The sequence below is a fragment of the Ornithorhynchus anatinus genome, chromosome 1 (genome assembly GCF_004115215.2).
Source record: "Ornithorhynchus anatinus isolate Pmale09 chromosome 1, mOrnAna1.pri.v4, whole genome shotgun sequence".
In the NCBI taxonomy this organism is placed as follows: Eukaryota; Metazoa; Chordata; class Mammalia; order Monotremata; family Ornithorhynchidae; genus Ornithorhynchus; species Ornithorhynchus anatinus.
In genome coordinates, this window is record NC_041728.1 from 13,774,395 (window position 1) to 13,796,645 (window position 22,251).

The 22,251-nt window shown below is 42.7% G+C and overlaps 1 long non-coding RNA gene across 1 annotated transcript; it reads left to right on the top strand.

Moving 5' to 3' along the window:
• The first annotated feature begins 16,631 nt into the window (after window positions 1-16,631).
• Window positions 16,632-20,100, top strand: LOC114809032. Its single transcript, XR_003756795.2, has 2 exons — window positions 16,632-16,910; window positions 19,796-20,100. It is a non-coding gene; the product is annotated as an uncharacterized LOC114809032 (long non-coding RNA).
• Window positions 20,101-22,251: the final 2,151 nt, after the last annotated feature.

A 22,251-nucleotide genomic window follows, 5' to 3' on the forward strand; every position in this document is an offset into this window, starting at 1 on the left:
CACTTTTGAGTCCCTGATTCCCAGCAGCAGGGGTGTGGAACTCCTTATTGCTGCTCAGGGAACCAGAATGGCACCAAGTGATTCTGTTTCCCTTCAGCCAAGATACCAATATGGGATTGCCCACTTCCTAGGACTTTAGATTAAGTCTCCCCATTAGACTGTGAGCTCAATGTGGACAGAGAATGTGTCTTTTGTTGTAGTGTACTCTCCCAAGTGCTTAGTACAGTGCTTTGCACATGGTAAGCGCTCAATAAATACCACCGAACTAATGAATAATACTGATGTACATGGTGTACCATTTGGACAACGGGAAATGGTCTTGAGTTATTCTTGCAGTTACAAGGACCGGTTTCACAGCTGTCCACATGCTCATTCATTCATTCAATTGTGCAGAGCACTGTTTTAAGCACTACAACAATAAGCACATTCCCTGCCCACACAGAGTTTATAGTAGGGGAGTGGGGGTGCATTCTCTGACAGTCCCTCTGCAGCCAATAGCTTCCTTTGAGAAACAGCCAACGGGGGTAATAGCTGAAGTCTCTAGACTGTAAACTCATTCTCTAGACTGTAACCTCATTGTGGGCAGGAAACGTGTCTGTTATATTGTTCTGGTGTACTCTCCCAAGCATTTAGTACAGCGATCTGCACACAGTAATCGCTCAATAAGTATGACTGATTGTGGCACTGGGATGGATTACTTCTGTAAGTTTCCTTCAGCAGCCAACTCTGTTTCCCAAGCCATTTTTGAATATGACTCTCACGCTGGCCAAACCTAGAGGTGGGGAACATTTCCACCAGTTAATAAAAATGAACTTTAGCGATTTAAAATAGGTCAAGAGTAAGCTTTCTTCCTAGGAAATAGAGGTTCCATTTATTTTTAGTCTTTTTTTATGGGTGTTTCTTTTTTTTTTTTAATATGCTCATTTTTTGCTTCCTTGGTGAGTCTAGAGAGCCTGTCAAGGCTACCAAAGTATTTGCTCTGTTGAAAGCACTTGGGACCCCATCCATGGTGCCAAGACAAAAGTCATATCAGCTGTTGAAAAGTGACTGGCAAAGAACCTCTGTTCTGGGAGCCAATCCATGGAGAGCAGGCCAAAGGGGAAGGACTGTCTGCGGGGGCAAGGGGCCAGCCGGATAAGCTAGTCTTCGATTCTTTCTGAGCCCTCTGATGCTATTTTCAGCCCAAAGCTTGTTTTGCTGGGAAATTCTTTGTGACGTGCCATTTCCCTTTTTGGATTAATGTAGCATTAAAAATAAATCTTGCTTTGAATTTGAAGATATTTCAAATACCAATTTTGTATCGGAATCACTTACACTTGGGCTCAACTCCTCTTCCTTTTAGTTGAGGAGACTAATATTAATAATTGTGGTATTCGTTAAAGGTTTATTATCTGCCAAGAACTTTGCTAAGCATTTGGTACGAGCAATGTAATCAGATCAGACACAGTCCCTCTCCAACTTGGGACTCACAGTCTCATACTCTTTTTAAAGTTGAAGAAACTAAAGTACAAGAAGTTAAATGCTTATGCCCAAAGTGACATAACAGGTGAGTGATGGAGCCAGAATTCGAACCCAGGTTTCCTGACTCCAAGTCCTAAGCTCTTTCTATTAGGCCACGCTGCTTCTCCAGACTAGTGTTTGGGCCTGTACTGAAATGCTGAAAATGATCAGGAGGTGGAAAAATCATTCAGTCAAGGGGATTTATTGAGAGCCTACTGTGTGCATAGTAGTGTACTAAACACTTGGGAGAGTACAATAATACTACTATAAAGGATTCCTGCCCTCAAAGAGCTTGCAATCAAACCGGAAAGAGAAACAATACCTCACACTCATATTTATACCTCAGTTTAAAGCAAAATATTTTTCCAAGACACTGCTTTGTTCTATTCCTGACAACCAGATGGAAACCAGAGGACAGGATGGAAATATTAGAAAGATCATGGTCTGCCTCATGGATATAGCACAGGTCAGAGAGTCATGAGGACCTGGGTCCTATTCCTGGCTCAGCTGCTTGTCTGCTGTGTGACCTTGGCAAGTCACTTCTCTTCTCTGGGCCTCAGTCACCTCATCTGCAAAATGGGGAGTAGGACTTTGAGCTCCATGTAGGACATGGACTGTGCCCAACTTGATTATCTTGTAACTACTCCAGCTTTTAGAACAGTTCCTGGCACATAGTAAGAGCTTAATAAATACCATAAAAAATGTTTCTTTTGACTTCTAGCCTAATTATCAATTCAAGTAGTTCAGATAAATTGGCTGATCAGACTATGCTGTGTTTACAAGTTGCTTTTCTCTTTTTCCCCTCTTTCTCAGTTCAAACCAGTTTGCTCAAGTTGACTGATCATTACATCAACACAGAGAAGTCAATTTGGTGCGCACTCGACTGGAAAGAAGGAAGCTCAGAAATCATTTCACTCTACCAGTGTTGCTGAGCTCCCATTTGGGTAGAGTTTTTGTTTACTGCTTTGGGTCACCTTCAGGATCCCATTATCAATCAGTCATATTTGAGTGCTTACTGTGTGCAGAGCACTAAACTAAGCACTTGGGAAAGTACAATATAAAAGAGCTGGTAGACACATTCTCTGCCCACAACAAGCTTGTAAATTGCACTCATAGTCCCTGTCCCACATAGGGTTCACAGTTTAAGGAGAAAGAAAAAAAGATATTTTATCTCTATTTGACAGGTGAGGAAACAGAAGCCCACAAAAGTAAAGTGACTCATCTACGGTCAGGCAGTAGAGAAGTGGCAGGGATGGACCTAGAACCTGGGTCTTCTGACTCTCAGTTCTGTTCTCTTTCCACTAGATCACTAGATTAAAAGCTGCTTGAGGGCAGGAATCAAGTCCATCAACTCTATTACACTCTAGCAAGCATTGAGTAGAGTGCTCTGCACCCAGGAAATGCTCAATAAATACCACCAGTTGATTGACTGATGAGAGGCTGTGCTACCTCCCACTAGTATACCAAGCCACAAGACAGCATTTGTGCTCAAAACAGTTGTTGTTTCAATTTTGTGTAATGTTTATTATACTTACAGATGTTTTCTCCTCACCTAACATCTGCCAATACTACCTAAACCCCAGGAAGTCAACAAACGTATTCAACTTTCCTCTCTTTGTGGATCTCTTTTTCTGTTATCTGTTCCACGCACACTAATTTTGTGCATCTGAGGCCTCTGTTTGCCAGAATTATGCCTGTTTCCTAACACTTCTGCCTCCAGAGCTTTAGATTAGAAATTGAATAGACATGGAGCCAATTTATCATAGGATGACATGTGTCATGTTCATGGAATTACCAGAGGAACCTACTGTAAGCATTGGATTCGTTTCCTTGTCTGCATGGTTCCGAGCCCTGTTAGAGCAGCTATTAAGTTTCTAAAATATGATATAGACATATATATACACATATATTAATAGATACATATATAATCAATGTGTTATTAAATACTGTTGCTTTCAAAATGTGGTGCTAGATCATTCTGCTTAAAACCAGATTTCCTTTGTCAAATAATCATCTGTCATTTAGATATGCAGTCTATTCAAATGAACTCGGATGCAATCTCTCAAAGAAAGAGACCAACCACATTCAAATCGGCCATTTATCTTTTTTATCTCTTCCATTTTCAAATAACTCATAATAGTGTTCAATGATGGTTTTCTCATATATCCAAAAATCCGTCTACCTTTCAGGAGATTCTGTAAACAGTAAATATAATTATCAAATGGCAAGATGGTTTTATCTTTCATAGACTATACTGTGGACTTTTCATATCCTAAAGATAGATCAAAACGCAGAACTACAATATATAGGTATCATAATAGCTAAAGAATAAATGGAGTAGCTAAATGGAGAAAGCTTTTCATTTGAATAATTTAATGAATGGGAGCAAAATTTGAAAATGTGACCAGAGCGAAGCCTGGAAATCCATCTATCCATCTCCACAACTACCTCCCAAAACCTATCATTTCATCAGTCTCCAGGTTTGGACATCCAGACTGTGAGGTTGCTGTGGGCAGGAAATTTGTCTGTTTATTGTTATAATGGACTCTTCCAAGCACCTAGTACTGTGCTCTGCACACAGTAAGCGTTCAATAAATACCATTAAATGATTGAATAGCATTCAAAGTTGTCAACCATACCACTCATACATATTACCAGGACTCTAGTTAGATTAGGGTTTGAACATATGGACAGCGAGTGCTACTGATGTTTTCTAATGAATGTGCAAGCTACAGCATCGAATACACTGAATCAATGGTATTTATCGAGTACTTAATGTAAGCAGGGCTTTATTCTTTATTTATCCCACAACATTTATTTATCCCATAGCACTAGTTTATATTTGTACATATTTATTACTCTATTTTATTAATGATGTGCATACATCTAGGATTCTATTACCTATTTTGAGGGTATTGATTGCCTTGGAGGAACAGCAAAAACTTGAAGACATGGTTCCTGCCTTATAGAGGTTTATCACTTCAGAGGGTAGGAAAACCCAAGCACAAACAATTTTGCGCTACCTAAGTACCATACAAGGTAAGTAGCAGTTCGGAGATACTCACTCTTCCTCAGTCTCATCTATCTTGCCACTGACCCCTCACCTACGGCCTTCCTCTGGCCTGAAATGCCCTCGCTCCTCAAATCCAACAGATAATTACCCTCCCCTAGTTCAGACACATCGAGTTGACCACAGATCCTGTCCCATTTGGGGCTCAGAGTTTAAGTAGAAGATAATAGAACTTAACCCCCATTTTACAGTTGAGGAAACTGAGGCCCAGAGAAGTGATTTGTCCAGGGTCAACCAGCTGTCAAGCAAGTGGCGGAACTGGGTTCAGTCAGAGCCCAGGCCCTTTGACTTGCAGATCTGTGCTCTTTCCCTTAGGCCACGCTGTACAGCACGAGCCAGCTGCATAAGCAAGCAGGAGCCGGTTGCACTATAACAATAATGGTGCAATTCGACTGCTTGGTGCCCAGCCTCTGTGGTACAGCTTAAGCGAGCCCAAGCACAATCTGCGTGAATGAGGTCCGAGCCCTGCCGGAGAGCCCTCCGGGATGTCCCCTCCTGCACCCCCTCCCCAAACCTGTTGGGGGGGGGGGGGGGGTGAGCGCTTCCAACAAAGGGTCGCGGATTTCTTCCACCAGCCTGAAGGCGGCCATCCCTCCAGCCTCAGTTTAGCCGCCCAGGAAGACCCTGAGTGAACCCCATGCTCACCTCATGAATTTACCCACTTAGAACAGTGCTTGGCTCTTAATAAGTGTTTAACAAATACCACAATCATTATTACCCCAAATTAGTACAGCACGGGACACATAGTAAATGCTTTTGTACTCTGGTCCCAGAAGCAGTGTGGCTTAGTGGAAAGAGCACGGGCTCGAGAGTCAGAGGACCTGGTTTCTCAAGCCACTTAACTTCTCAGTGCCTCAGGTACATCATCTGTAAAATGGGGATTAATACTGTGAGCCCCACGTGGGACAACCTGATTACTTTGCATCTATCCCAGCGCTTAGAACAGTGCATGGCACATAGTGAGCGTTTAACCAATACCATTGTTAAATGCTTACTATGTGCACACACTGTTCTAAGTTATTATTATCTCCTCCAAGAAAGCTTCCCTGCCTAAGCCCCCATTCCTCTTCTCTCACTTCCTTTTGGGTCGCCCTGACTTTCTCCCATTGTTCATCCGCCCTCTCAGCCCCACAGCACTTATGTACAGATGTGTAATTTATTTAATGTCTGTTCTCCCCCTCAAACTGTACGCTCATTGTGGGCAGGGATTGTGCCTGTTTACTGTTGTACTGTACTCTCCCAAGGGCTTACTACAGTGTTCTACATACAAGAAATGCTCAATAAATATGATTGAGTGAACGAATGAGAACCTGCTCATGGATTAAGAACCAAGACAAAACTCCCATTTGGGGCAGGCCAAATGGTACTGAATATCAGCTGATCGAGAAGAGATAGTTTATCCAGGAGCAATAAAGGGCAGCCAGTTTCGTTTTCTGGATCTTTGAATTAACCCCAAGGGTTCCCAGAATTCTTCAGTAATGAAGAAGGGACTATCTTATACGTCAACAGCACACAGCTAAATCCTGTCACACAATTCTGTGGCCTAAGCAGCACAGTGGTCAATGGTGCAACAGTAGCCATTATGTTGAATAGTGAATCCTGAAGGCCAGAAAATTCTGCGGTAGACTGCGAGACAGTGAGGCACAGCAAGGTATGACCTCCAGACTAAACTCAAGGTCCACAGAGCTTAAGTGCTGTCCAAACTTTTTTATGGTTGGAAAATCGGACACCCCAAGACTGCCATGTTTAACTTCTTGAGCAATTCCGTCAGTGTCACTCAGGTAAGCACCAGGCCTAGTGGAAAGAGCCCGGACCTGGGTGGCAAAGAATGTGGGTTCTAATCCCAGCTCCATCATGTATCTGCTGTGTGACCTTGGGCAAGTCATTTAACTTCTCTGGTTTTCTGTTACCTTATCTGGAAAATGTAGATTAAGATTGTGAGCCCCATGTGAGACAGGGACTGTGTCCTACCTCATTAAACTTGTATCTACCCCAGTTCTTAGAGTAGAACATAATGGTTTTCAAATTCCACGTTATTATTATTATTAGGTTATACTCAACATCAAAAATGAATCTTCCTCGTGAGAAGCAGGATGTCCCAGTGGTTAGAGAACATGACTAGGAATCAGGAGTCCTGTGTGTTCCAGCTTCGACTCTATCACTTGCCTGCTGGGTGGCCCTAGGCATGTCAATTGACCTTTGTCTCAGTTTCCTCATCAGTAAAACGAGAATTAAATTCCTGTCTCCCTCCCCCCTAAACTCTGAGTCCCATGTGGAATGGAGTCTTTGTCCGATAGAACTATATCATATCTACCCCAGCACTTAGCTCAATTCTTGGCACATAGTAGGTACTTAAATACTGCGATTATCATTATGGCTAGTGTCCATAGCTGATTATAGTCATCATAGGACAGTGTCCATAGCTGATTACAGCCAAGGTAAGACACTTTAAAGGCTAGTGTTCCTCAAAATACCCTAGGAGATGACTGTCACCATTCCTTGACCCTTAGATTTGCCACCCCTAAAAGTTACATGTACTCTTAACCAGTTCAGCAACCTGCAGGCCAGATGCTAAAATAAGGAGAGGATTCCCTTTATCCCCCTCCCATGCCCACCCCACCTCTTTCAACGGGGATTTGTCTAAATAATCAGGTTCAATACCCACAGGCTACCCATATATCTGTTTTGATTTGAAAAAGATAACTACTGTTTACCTGGTTTAAACTTTTATTAGCAACAATAGTTGTAAATGGCCTTTCTAAACAGATCCAGAAATGGACATCTATCTTGCAATCAATGGCATTTATTGAGCATTTGCTACTATTAATAATAACTGTGGTTTTTGTTAAGCACTTGCTATGTTCCAGGCACTGTACTAAGCACTGGGGCAGATACAAGTTAAAAGGGTTGGATACAGTCCCTGTCCCACATAGGGACTTTAGTACAAAACACTCATCCTATCCCGAGTGAATTACTGCATCAGCCCTCTTTCTGACCTGCCAGCCTCCTGTCTCTCCCCACTTCAGTCCATACTTCACTCTGCTGCACAACAATCTGGACATGTCACCCACTGCCTCAAAAATCTCCAGTGACTGTCTATCAAAACCTGTATCAAGCAAAAACTCCCCACTATTGGCTTCAAAGCTCTCCATCACCTTGCCTCCTCTTACCTCACCTCCCTTTTCTCCTTCTACACCCCAGCCTGCACACTCCACTCCTCGCAGTGGGCCGGGACTGTCTCTCTTTATTGCTGAATTGTACTTTCCAAGCGCTTAATACAGTGGTCTGCACACAGTAAGTGTTCAACAAATACGACTGAATGAATGGAGCTCACAGTCCTAATCCCCATTTTACAGGTGAGGCAACTGAGGCAGTGAGAAGTGAAGTGAAGATCACACAGCAGGCAAACGGTGGAGTCCTGATTAGAACTCATATCCTTCTGACTCCCAAGCCCGAGCTCTATTTACTGTATGCAGAGCACTGAACTAAGAGCGTGCAAGAGGACAATCAATCAATCAGTGGTATTGAGTGTGTATTCTGTGCGTATCACTATACTACGCACTTGGGAGAGTACTATTCAACTGAGTTGGTGGACACTTTCCCTGCCCATAATGACCAGTCTAGAGGGGAACACTCTTGTGCTTGATCTTTAACAAATCCAGGAAATCCCACCCTCTGAAACACAGCTACACTTCCCTGAGGAACTCCTCTTTGGGCCTGTCACTCCATTGGTCTTTCCCTGGTTATTTACCCACCTGGGAAACACCCATCTCTAACACCCTTTCTTCCCAGAAACCTAAAATGTGCTCTCCTTACTTCCTGATTCCAGGACCTTTCTAAACTTTTCCATAATAATGATCGAGCTATTTGTTAATCACTCACTATCTATCAAGGACCGAATTAAATACTGGGGGAGGTACAGGATAATCAGGTCAGGCACAGTCCCTGTCTCACCTAAGGCTCACATTCTAAGCAGGAGGAGAACAGATATTTAATCCCCACTTTACAGTTGAGAAAGCAGAGGCACAGAGAAGTTAAGTGACTATCATCATCAGTGGTGTTCCAGGCACTGTACTGAGCACTAGTTTTAAGCACTCAGTACAGTGTTCTGTACATAGAAAGCACTCAATACTATTGACTGAATGAATGAATGGTATAGGTACAAACTAATCAGATTGGACACAGTCCATGTCCCACATGGGGCTCAGAGGCTTAATTTCCATTTTACAGATTAGGGTAACTGAAGTCTAGAGAAATTAAATGACTTGTATGAGGTCACACAGCAGGCAAGTGATAGAGCAGGAATTAGAACTCAGGTGTCATGACTTCCAGTCCATACTCTTTCTAGTAAGCCAGACTACTTCCCTAGGTCTTGTTAAAGAATTGCTCTTCCATCAGTGTTCAATGCCAGTTGCAGGAATCTTATCCCAAGAATGGGAGATAGACTGTCTGTTGCTAAATTGTACTTCCCAAGCACTCAGTACAGTGTTTGGCACACAGTAAGTGCTCATTAAGTACGATGGAATGAATGAATGAATTTACATCAGAATGCTCAGACCTGGAATTTGACTATTCTGAGATATTTTTTCCTGAAGAAAAGAAAATCTTTAGAGTAAATAAAACATGAACATTTCATGGTTTATTTGATAATCCATAGGTGATAAAGCTTTTAAATTTCCATGATTTGAAATTATCCTACCTTGAGTTCAAATGTTTCCAACATTCTTACACTGAGCACAGAAGTATGAGCATGGATTGAACACAACCACTTTTAATGAGAGAATTCCATTTATTAAAAGAAAAAGAATTCCCTCTATTGCAAGAACATATTGAGCAGAAACAACTGAAAATTATGTTTCTATTTTATGCACAGAAGCATATTGATTTCTGGAGAATTAACTGTTAGATCAACGAGGTGGAAATTAATTTTGCCAAATAAACTGCAAATAACTAGAATGAAAAAAAAAAAGCAGTGGTCTGTTTAAAGAGGGATTTGCTTTGCTTTCTTCTGCAACCTAAAAACTAACCCTAAAGTGAAGTGGCACTGTACTGGGGAATTTTGCATCAACAATTGGCTAGCTTCTAATTAACAACAATGATAATAATAATAATAATGTATGCATTTGTTAAGCATTTACTATGTGCCAAGCACTGTTCTAAGCGCTGGGGTAGATACAAGGTAATCAGATTGTCCCACGTGGGGCTCACAGTCTCAATCCCCATTTTACAGATGAGGTGAGGCACAGAGAGATTAAGTGACCTTGAGAAAGTCACACGGCAGACAAGTGGCGGAGCTGGGTTTAGAACCCACGACCTCTGACTCCCAAGCCCATGCTCTTGCCAATAGGCCAGGCTCAAACTCCCCATGAAACATTAAGAGGCATGGTTGTTGGTCAATCAGTCATATTTATTGAGCACTTACTGTGAGCAGGGCATGGTACTAAGTACTTGGAAGAATACAACACGAGACATATTCCCTTCCCACAACAAGCTTACATTCTAGAGGAATATTTCTTTCACATTGTAGATAATGATATTTTTTTTTTAAAGTTAGTAGACTCACTACCCAATGTTCTGGGCTGGGAAACCATGAAGTCTACTTAATAGTAATAATAATTATAGTATTTGTTAATACTATTTGATAAGAAATATGCCAAGCACTGGGGAAGATAATATCAAATAGAGTTCTGATCCCACATGGTTTCACAGTCAAAGATGGATGGAAAAATAGGAATTTTATCCTGATTTTATAGGTGAGGAGGCTGTGGCACAACCTGCTCCCCCCTACCCCTGAGGAACTGAGATGCAGTGTTAATAATAATGTTGGTATTTGTTAAGCGCTTACTATGTGCAGAGCACTGTTCTAAGCACTGGGGTAGACACAGGGGAATCAGGTTGTCCCATGTGGGGCTCACAGTCTTAATCCCCATTTTACAGATGAGGTAACTGAGACCCAGAGAAGTTAAGTGACTTGCCCACAGTCACACAGCTGACAAGTGGCAGAGCTGGGATTCGAACCCATGACCTCTGACTCCAAAGCCCGGGCTCTTTCCACTGAGCCATGAGTGTTGTGATGCTCCTGGGGGTGGAGGGGGTGTGGTGTCAGATATGATCCTTACCCCCAACCCATTCCTCTCTTCTGAGGAATCAGGATAGAGCAATGTGGCCTAGTGGATTAGAGCAGGGGCCTGGGAGTCAGAAGGACCTGGGTCCCAATCCCGGCTCTGCCACTTTTCTGCTGTGTGACCTTGGGCAAGTCACTTAACTTCTCTGTGCCTGAGTTCCCTCATCTGTAAAATCTGGATTAAGACGGTGAGCCCCATGTAGGACGTACTCTGTCCAACAGATTGTATCTATCCCAGTGCTTAGTATAGTGCCAGGCACATGGTAAGTGTTTAACCAACACCACAATAAAAAAAAGGACACAGCATTCTGAACGTGGAAGGAGGTGAGGGTGTTGGGACAATAAGGTTGGGGATGGGGATGGACACCGATTTTGATTTTTGAGAAATAGTCTCTCTCATTCTCTGTGTCCCACTGTGATTTCACTGTATCAGAAGATTGGCAGATCTTCCAACAGTCAGATTTTGTCTACAGGAAACAATCAGAGCATGTGGTTCATAAGCAGGTCATCAATTAACCCCTTCAACTAGGTGGAGGATGGTCAAATACGGGTTCCCCAAGGATGACTATAATGCAATCAAATGCACCTTAAACAATTCATACCTGTACTGTTCATCCCTCTCAAGTTGCAGTAAAGAAAATTAATCAGAGTAGAGATCCAGGATGAATTGCCAGAGTTTTCTGAAAATTAGTCCCTGTTGAAAGGCACCACTGGCAAGGTCTTCCTGGCTCAATGGTAAAAGACTGGAGGATGTCCAGCTTACTGATATTTGTACAGAATGGAGAAAGGGCAGAGAGAATATTATAATGATAGTAATAATAATTGTGGTTTTTTAAGCACTTACTATATGCCAAGCGCTGTACTAAGCACTGGGATAGATACAAGATAATCATTCAGTTGGACACAGTCACTGTCCCACATAAGGCTCACAATCTTAATACCCATTTTACAGATAAGGTAACTTAGGCACAGAGAAGTTAAGTGATTTGCCCAAGGTCACACAGCAGACAAGTGGCAGAGTCAGGATTAGGGAAGGAAACTTTTGTCCAGAGAAGGCCAATAGGAAAAATTTGGAAAAAAAAAAAATTTTCAACCTCAAGCTCCCCTGACCCTAAATCTAGGAACCCTTCTCAAATTCCTGCCATAAGAACCAATCCTAAGGAAACATGGGACCATCAGCTCCCTGTGGGCAGGGGCCATCTATACCAACTCTTTTTCAAGCAGGTAGTATTTTTCTCTGCACAAACTGCTCAGTAAATGCCAATGAAAGATTGATCATCTATGATAATTGTGTCATTTGTCAAGAGCTAATTATGTGCTAAATACCATACTAATTGCTGGGGTAGATATAAGATCATCAAGTCAGACAGAGTCCTTGTCCCACATGAAGCTAACAGTCTAAGGGAGAGGGAAAAGATGTAATTAATTTCCAGATGAGGACACCGAGGTACTGTGAGGTGTGACTCACTTAACTTCTCTGTGCCTCAGTTCTCCTGCTGTCCCTTCTGCTTGAACTGTGAGCCCCATGCAGGAAAGAGACAGTGTCCAACCTAATTCATTTGGACAGAACATTCATTAGAACAGTGCTCTGCACATAGTAAGAGCTTAACAAATACCAACTTTTTTTTAAGGCACTTACTATGTGCAGAGCACTGTTCTAAGCGCTGGGGTAGATACAGGGTAATCAGGTTGTCCCACGTGAGGCTCACAGTCTTAATCCCCATTTTACAGATGAGGTAACTGAGGCACAGAGAAGTTAAGTGACTTGCCCAAAGTCACAAAGCTGACAAGTGGCAGAGCTGGGATTCAAACCCATGGCCTTTGACTCCCAAGCCTGGGCTCTTTCCACTGAGCCACGCTGCTTCTCTGACCTTCATTTCAAACCTCCTACTCAGAAACGTAGACAAATACAGAGAGAGAGACAGACAGACAAAAGGAGAGTCACAGAAAGATAGAGCTTCCAACCAATAGTAGTTTCATGTTTATACATGATATTTTCATGTATTTGAGCAACAGTATTTATTGATAATCCCCTGCTCACGAAGCATGGCACTACATATTCAGGACTATAAGAGGAAAAAGAGATGGCATATGCTCTTGAGGAGCTTCTGATATAATAGGGAAGATCAGTGGATACCCACTGCTAAATCTATAGTGGATTAAAGGGTAAGATCTTAGATAATGATAAAAATAATAAGAATAATTATGGTACTTGTTAAGCACTTACTTGTGTCCAGCACTCTGTCCAAAAAGCTGGGGGTAGATACAAGTTAATCAGTTGGACGCAGTTCCTGTCCCACATGGGGTTCACACTCTTAATCACCATTTTACAGATGAGGTAACTGAGGCTGAGAAGTTTAGTGACTTGTCCAAGATCACACAGCAGACGCAAAGAAGTTAAGTGACTTGTCCAAGATCACAGAGCAGACAAATGGCAGAGCCAGGATTAGAACCCAGGTCCTTTTGACTCCTAACCCCATGCTCTATCCACTAAGTATGCTGCTAATGAACATATGCATGAGGGCTAAAGGATCTAATAATAATAATAGTAATTGTAGGACTTAAATGCTCACAATATGCCAAACACATCACTAAGCATGGGGGAAGATGAAATGAGAATCAGGTTGGACATAACCCCTGTTCCAGATGTGGCTCACTGTCTAAGCAAAAGGGAGAAGGGGTATTAAAGCCCCATTTTACAGCTGAGGAAACTGAGGCACAGAAAAGTTAAATGATTTGCCCAGGACACATAGCAGGAAGGATCTGATGAAGTGATATGATAGAAAGGTAGCGGATGAGTCAGGAGGTAGGAAGCAGCATGACCTAGTGGAAAGTGTGCAGGCCTGAGAGTCTGAGGATCTGGGTTCTAAATTCTGGCTCCACTACTTATCCGCTGTGTGACTTTGGACAAGTCACTTAACTTCTTTGTGCCTTCGTTTCATCATCTGTGAAATGGAGATAAATCCTACTCCCTTCTACTTAGTCCCTGTCCCACATGGGGCTCAATCTGTGTCCAACCTGAATATCTACCCCAGAGCTTAGTACAGTGCTTGACAGTGGGTCAGAGAGGGGAGGAGTTACAAGCGAGGCATATTTAGAAGGTTAGCTCAGTGGAATGGATATTTGGTAAATTGCATATTTAGACTCTTTTGGTTAGCAATCCACCCTACAGAATCACTTTGGATTCAATCTATTACAGATTTAGAAGACAAATCAGAGTTATGCCATCATTTAAAAAAAAAGGATATGATTCTCTATGAGACTTGAAGACGCTGTAGTGTAAAGATGTACCATCTAGGCACTGATGCAGAGATCACAATTGAGGACAGACTCTCTAAATATTTTCTCTACCTCTGAGCTGAGACACTCAAATCTCAAGGACTCGACCTGCCACTTATGGTCCCAAGCCTGGGTCAACAGGGGAGTAGATTTCTATCAGTTCTAAACTTGGACTTGTGGGGATTGTCTCACATCACCTCAACAGGGAATGTGATTAGGGATGGGACATGATGCAATCAATCAATTAATGGTATTGAGTGCTTACTGGGTGCAGAGCAATCAATGGTATTTATTGACTGCTTACTTGGTGCGGAACACTGTACTAAGTATGTGGGAAAGCACAATAATAATAGTAATAATAATGTTGGTATTTAAGCGCTCATTATGTGCAGAGCACTGTTCTAAGCGCTGGGGTAGATACAGAGTCATCAGGTTGTCCCATGTGAGGCTCATAGTCTTCATCCCCATTTAACATATGAGGTAACTCAGGCCCAGAGAAGTTAAGTGACTTACCCAGTCACACAGCTGACAAATGGCAGAGCCGGCATTAGAACCCATGACCTCTGACTCCCAAGTCCGTGCTCTTTCCACTGAGCCACGCTGCTTCCCAGACAGAGTTAGTAGACTTGTTCCTTGCCCACAGTGAGTTTATACTCTAAAGCTGCTAAACTCCTGGGAGAATACAGCAGGGGTAGGTGCTAGACCTTCCAATCTAGTACAGAGCTCATTGGCTAAATGTCATTAAAGATTATGAGTCGCCCAACGGGAATGACAGAGGAATCTCATTTGGTGATGAGATTTGAGGACCTAGAACTGCACAGAGGATCTGATGATGGTACCAGTGACTTCCGCAGTGCCATAGGTCAAGTTCGCGCTGGGGAACCAAGTGCTACAAGCGAGTAGAGGGGTAGGGGTGTGGCCCATTGCCAAGTACGTGTAGGGTCTTCCCTCACGCTAGCCCGAAACAGACAAAACCAAGACTAGAACCTGGGTCTGTTGATGCCCAGAGCTGTGATATTTCCACTGAACCGAAGGCAGAGTTTCTTAATGACATTACTTTCCTTCCTGCTGGAGAACTGCCGACTATTCAACTGAACATCCCCAGATGTCACTTATAGAGTTCCACCCGACTGACCGTGCCCTAAGGAAGTATGCCTGAACAATAACCTAACAAAACACAGATCTATTACGCGGCTTAATACTGAATGGTGAAGTTTGGTTTTGAAATTTCTTCCAGGAACCTGAGTTGCCTGTTCCCAGGAGCAGAGGAAGCAGAGATTGAGAAACAGTGTAACCTAGTGGATAGAGCCCAGGCCTGGGAGTCAGAAGGACCCGAGTTCTAATCTCAGCTCTGCCACTTTCCCGCAGTGTGACTTGGGGCAAGTTCCCCAAGTTCCTCAGTTCCCTCATCTACAAAATGGGATTTCAATACCTGTTGGGCCACCTACTTGAACTGTGAACCCCATATGGGACCTGATTATCTACTCCAGAGCTTAGTTCAGTGTTTAGCACACAGTAAGCTCTTAACAAATACCACTATTATTATTATGAGATAACCCAGGAGAGGCCAGTTGGGTGGTCAGTGGGCTGAGTGGGATAAGGGAGTCCAGAGAACTGGAAGGGGGAGCTGACAGGTCTTACAGATGAAAATAGCTTCATGACACCAGCAGAAGATTAATATTTACCAAATGAAATGCTATTTTATTTCTCCAGCATTTCTGATAACACCAACTTCCACTCCTCCCAGAAGTAGTCAGAAAGGATCTGAATATCATTTTTCTCAGCAGCAGTTAGTTTACCTACCCAGTCACTATTTATACACAAATACAAACAGTACAACTGCCTGCCACACTAATTCCTCTTAAGAACAACATTTTTCTGGCCTGCAGGCTCCCATGTCCTAGTGGATAGAGGCCTGGGTGTCAGAAGGACTTGTGTTCTAATCCCAGCTCCACCACTAGTCTGCTGTGTGACTTTGGGCAAGTCACGTGACTTCTCTGTGTATCACTTTCCTCAACTGACAAATGGGGATTAAGACTATGAGCCCTATAGGGTACAGGGACTTTGTCCAACATGACTAGCTTGTATCTACCCCAGGGCTTAATACAGTGCCTGGCACATACTAAGCACTTAAGTACCGCGATTATTATGATTATTCTTGTCATTATCATTATTATTATGCTGCCTGCCTAGTGTATAGAGCCTAGGCCTGGAAATCTGTAGGATCTGGGTTCTAATCTCAGCTCTGCTACTTACCTGCTGAATGACTATGGGCAAGTCACTTCACTGTGCCTCAGTTACCTCATCTGACAAATGGGGATTAAGACTGTGTGTCCCATGTGGGATATAGACTGTATCCAACCTGATGCGCTTGTAGCTATCTAGTCCAGCAGTTAGTAAAGTGCTTACTAGGTGGCAGGCACTGAACAAATACCATAAAAAAGTACCTTAGTGTTCTTGCCTAAAAAAAGCATCAGGAGGAGAAAGTAAAGTTGGGCAGAGCTCTCTGAATTCTTTCAAGTGCAGAGAGGAAAGATTGGGCAATCTTCACTGATAGAACTTGATCTGCCCTAAAAAGGCACACCCATGTGAATAAAATTATTCCATGCATTTGGTCAGATTCCATCCATCTTTCTCATTAGGTTTCCCATGGCCACAATTTTGCTACAGCCTGCCTGGTGAGTTTCTTAAAGACAAAACTGGATCTTCATTCTAAAGTGTTTCATCCCTCTTTTGCTGTTTTTTTGTTTGTTTGTTTTTTTCCCCAAACAGGCCTGTTCTAACATGGGGAAAAAAGGGAGCCTGTCAAAGCATATAATTAGCAGCTAATCAAGATGGCCCTGCCTCATAATCGTCTGTCAGGGGGCCAAATTGAAGTGATGAGTAAAATGACAATCTAGAAACAAAAGAACTGGATCAGGTCCATGTCCCAACAGGGTGGGTACAAGAAGCACTTTAAGGCAGGCTAAGATAACCTCAGAACATAGACTGGGAGCTCGTTAAGGGCAGGCAACACGTCTGCTAATTCTGCTGTGTTGTTCTCACCCAAGGGCTTACTACAGTGCTCTGCACATAGTAAGCACTCAATAAATATGATTGGTTGTTTGAACATATGCAATGTGGTATCTGTCCATGTAAGCCCATCATCTGTCTCTGCTTGGAGGAAATATTTGTGATAGCTACCTTGCTTGATAGATGGATCTTTTGATGAATGTACCTTGTTGGATGCTAGAGGTTTATCTTCTAATATCCCACATATTTCCCTCTCACCAGCAATTATGGATCTCTTTCCTTCGAGTTTATCCAACGCTCATAAGCTAACATCCTTCTATTACCCTGTAATATCCATTCACGCCCAATGATGCCCACATTCAAATTTATTTTTCAAATCATTTTGCTATAGCAATAATAATAAAATAATGTTGGTATTCGTTAAACGCTTACTATGCGCAGAGCACTGTTCTAAGCGCTGGGGTAGATACAGTGCAATCAGGTTGTCCCACGTGAGGCTCACAGTCTTAATCCTCATTTTCCAGATGAGGTAATAATAATAATAATAATAATGTTGGTATTTGTTAAGCGCTTACTATGTGCCTAGCACTGTTCTAAGCGCTGGGGGTAGACATAGAGGTAACTGAGGGCCAGAGAAGTTGTGACTTGTCCAGAGTCACACAGCTGACAAGCAGCAGAGCCAGGATTCAAACCCATGACCTCTGACTCCCAAGCCCGTGCTCTTTCCACTGAACCACGCTGCTTCTCTATTATACACTTAACAAGCTACACTACCGAGGGAGAGGGTGGTCTTGATTCAATTATGACTGCGTGTCTTCCTTTCTCAGTCCTCACTGCTTGCATCAGTCGCTTCCATTTCTAAGCTTTCTATTTGAATTTTAGCCCAAAAATGAAAAAAGGAGGAAGTTTGAATGGGTGCGAAATGAGGGACTTGGAACATAATCACTCTCTCAGCATTAATTATACTGTTTGCCATGAGAAGTTATAATCAAGGAGTGGAGGCTGCTTTCTGGCCTAGTGTGTGAATTGTAGAGCAGTAATTTTGTACTTTCGTTTGGTTTTATCTTTGCAAAGAATTCTGAAAACGGGGGGAGACACACACACACACTCACACACACGTGGGGACAGCAAGGGGGAGAAAGAGTGAAGAGACAGAGAGGGGAAGGGACAGAGAGGGGAAGGGACAGAGAGGGGGAAAGAGGGAGGTAGAGAATGAGTTTGCCTCCCCTGTTAGAGTGTGAGCTATTTGCGGACAGGGAATGCATGTTCATATTTGCTTGGTATTTTCTCAAGAGTTTACCACAACAGGTGGATGTTCAGTAAATACTATTACTGCTATTCTTGCCTATCAACCAATCGGTGGAATTCATTTAGCACCTGGGGCATGGCCTAGTGGATAGAGCATGGGCCTGGGAGTCGGATGGACCTGGGTTCTAATCCCAGCTCAGTCACTTATCTGCTCTGTGACTTTGAGCAAATCATTTTACTTCTCTCTGCCTCAGTTATGTCATCTGTATAATGGGGATCAAGACTGTGAGCCCCATGTGGATCAGGGACTGTGTCCAACCCAATTAGCTTGTATCCACCCCAGCATTTAGTGAAGTGACTGGCACATAGTAAGTGCTTAACAGATGCCACAGTTTTAGAGAAGCAGCTTGGCTTAGCCGAAAGAGCCCGGGCTTGGGAGTCAGAGGTCGTGGGTTCTAATACCAACTCTGCCATTTAGCAGCTGGGTGACTTTGGGCAAGTCCCTGAACCTCTCTGTGCCTCAGTTACCTCACCTGTAAAATGGGGATTAAGATGGTGAGCCCCACGTGGGACAACCTGATTACCTTGTATCTACCCCAGTGCTTAGAACAGTGCTTGGCACATAGTAAGTACTTACCAAATACCATCATTATTATTATTATTGCATTAAGTACTTGAGAAGCTATCTGTGAGCTCAAGTACAAAAGAGTCAGAGAGCAACTCTGGTAACTAGGAGAGAACCTCAAAGGGAAGTCACTGCCTAATCAATCACAAAATCGATCACATTTATTGAGTTCTTACTGTGTGCAGAGCACTGTACTAAACACTTGGTAGAGTACAGTATAACAGAGCACATAGAAACTGCAACTCACAACCCATTCCCTTCCAACCTGAAGAGCACCTAAAGGATTTGCAGATGTGAACATTCTGTTATTTCCCTTCTGCCCTGATTGCTTACCCAAGCCCTAATACAGAGTCTGGTTAAATTTCATTTGCTTTTATCTTGTTAACTCTTAAACGTAGATCCCTTGTTTCCAATCATTCATAATCTTGCATCTAAAATAGCTTATGTTCGCATTTATATTTGCCAGGGAAATCCAAATCTCTTTTCATGACTTTCCACCATGAAAGAAGCAAAAGTGAAAACAGATCCCATAGTGCCATGGGGTGGAGGAACAGGAAGTTTACAGATGCCATGTTGTGTCAATAACAGCTCTGTGCTCCTAGAATGGGCTCGAAGTATAAATGACAGTAAGTCCCCCTGCAAAAAAAAAAATCTAAGCTATTTATAGAGTGATTACTATTTGCAGAGCACTCTAAATGCTTGGAAGAGTACAACAGAGTTGGTAGACCATTCCCTGACCACAAGAGCGAATCTAATTTCTCTAGTAATCCAGAGATGGCAAGAATGAAATTTCCCAGCACTGCCTAATGGAATTTCATGGAAAACTTCAATCTAATCTGATGAAATTACTATAGTTCTTTAATTATGAGGAAACAGATGAAATGCTATTCCCAGCACCCACACTCTCTTTTGTTTGTTTTTTTAAACTTTTCAATAGAAAGCTAGTTGTAACCATCATTATTTCCCAACTACAACACATCTGAAGGAAATGACTACCCGAGGATAGTTAACGACGATGCTGTGATCAGAGGCATCTGGTGATCTTCAGAGAGAATCCAGAAAGTTGAATTCTAGCCCAAATGACTGACTGTCATCTCTCCATACCACAGGATCCTTCTGTGGGTTGCAGAGGTAAAATGAGCTCTCTTCCACCAAGACTATAAAGAGCTGTGAAGATTTGAGAAATGCCCCAAATCATCTCTCAGAAAAAGATCACATATTATATCCAACATGGCCCCCACCAGTCAACAGCAGGTTTTCATTCTGGTGAAACAAGCCAGGATAGAGCAAGCCCCAGCTGCAATGGGGCTTGCTGAAGTGTGGCTGAGCTCACAGAAAATGCTTCTGTGGAAAATGTGTTCTCCCAAACTTCCTGGATGCCTCTGAGGCTGACTTAACGCCTTGCCTTGGGATTTCATATCAAACTGCACATACTTCTAACCCTCAAGCTAAATTACACTGGTGGAGGGCTGGGGGGGTAGCGGGGAGAAGGCTGAGAAAGTTTAGGATGATTTCCTCACTAAGGTTTTGCTTCACTTAGCACAATCACGTGGCTTCCCTGCCCAGAGATAACAGACTGTATAAATATCTTTGTTTGGACTTCGATATGCATTCACAGACAGGGCCAGATGTCTTAGCCAAATAATGCTATGCCACCTTTTTACTTTCTGTTGTAAGCTCATTGTACAAGGGATACTGATTTATTTTGCCACCCGTCAGAGCTGCCAATTTGTGGAGTGAAAGATTTTATTTCCCATTCCCATGTTTTGCCAAAGCTAAAATCAGCACAACTTTCATTGCAGCATCTGAAAAAATGATGATTGGTCAAAAAATGATTCACTGAATCAAGAAGGATCAATCCTTTGCAGTGAAAAACCATTCAATCGTCTGTTACACACTTGAAGCTACCATCTGACGGAGTTATAATGATATGAATGAAAATCCTGCCCCCACTCTGGTTTCTAATCCTGACTCTGTCACACCTGCTGTGACATTGGGCAAGTCACTTAATTCTCTGTGCCTCAGTTTCCTCATCTGCAGAACGGAGATAAAATACCTGCTCTCTCTCCCTCTTTGACTGGAAATCCCTCGTAGGACAGGGATTGTGCCCGATATGATTATCTTGTATTTATCTATGATCTAACCTTGCATTTACCTTAATAATAGGAACTTATGTGCTAACAACACACTTGGGAAAAACTGTATTTACAAGGACATCATAATAATGATGGTATTGGTTAAGCACTTATGTGTCAAGAAGTGAACATTCCTGAGAAATGTATCACCAGGAAATCAAATTTTCCAAACAGTCCAAAGATAAAAACAGAAGCAGCATGACATAGTGGATAGAGCACAAGCCTGGCAGTCAGAATAATAATAATAATGATGATGATGGTGTTTAAGTGCTTACTATGTGCCAAGCACTGTTCTAAGCATTGGGGTAGATACGAGGTTTTCAGGCTGTCCCATGTGGGGCTCACAGTCTTAATCCCCATTGTACAGGTGAGGTAACTGAGGCACAGAGAAGTGAAAAGATTTGCCCAAAGTCCCACAGCTGACAAGTGGTGGAGCTGGTATTAGAACCCACGACTTCTGACTCCCAAGCCCATGCCCTTTCCACTAAGTCACACTGCAGGTCTTAGGTTCTTATCCTAGCTCTGCCACTTACCTGCTGTTTGGCCTTGGCAAGTCATTTCACTTCTCTGGGCCTCAGTTAGCTCATCTTTAAAATGGGGATCGAGACTGTGATCCTCAGATGGGACAGGGACTGTGCCCAATCCGATTTGCTTGTATCCACCCCAGCACTTAGAACAGTGCCTGGAGAATAATCAGAGCTAAACAAATACCATAATAATACTTATTACAAAATAGAGCCCTCCACTGAGGGCTCTTGCCCAGCTCCCAAACTCAGAAAATACACTGTTCCTACCCATCTCAGACAGACACAATAACAGATCTTCAGCTTCTATGATGGTGATTAGCAGCAGGGTGTCAAAGACCCCATTATCAAAAAGTTTACCATTGATTTGCTATCAGATCACATGCCAGCTAGGTGGGGGGCGGGGGGGGGGCGCACGGGACTCAACAACTCTGTGTCATAGTTTCCTCATATGTAAAATTGGGATTAAATGTTTGTTCTCCTTCCCACTTATGCTGTGAGCTTCATAGGGACAGGGATTGTGTCTAACCTGGTTATCTTCTCTTTCCCAGGACTTGTGCTTGGCACAGGCTACTTGCAAAACAAAATAATCAATACTATTATACAATCCCATCCTAATATTATTCAACACTTCTCTGTTGAATTGTCACAAAATATATGGCCTAGTGGAAAGAGCACGGTCCTGGGAGTCAGAGGAACTGGGTTCTAATTCTGGCTCCTCCACTTGTCTGCTG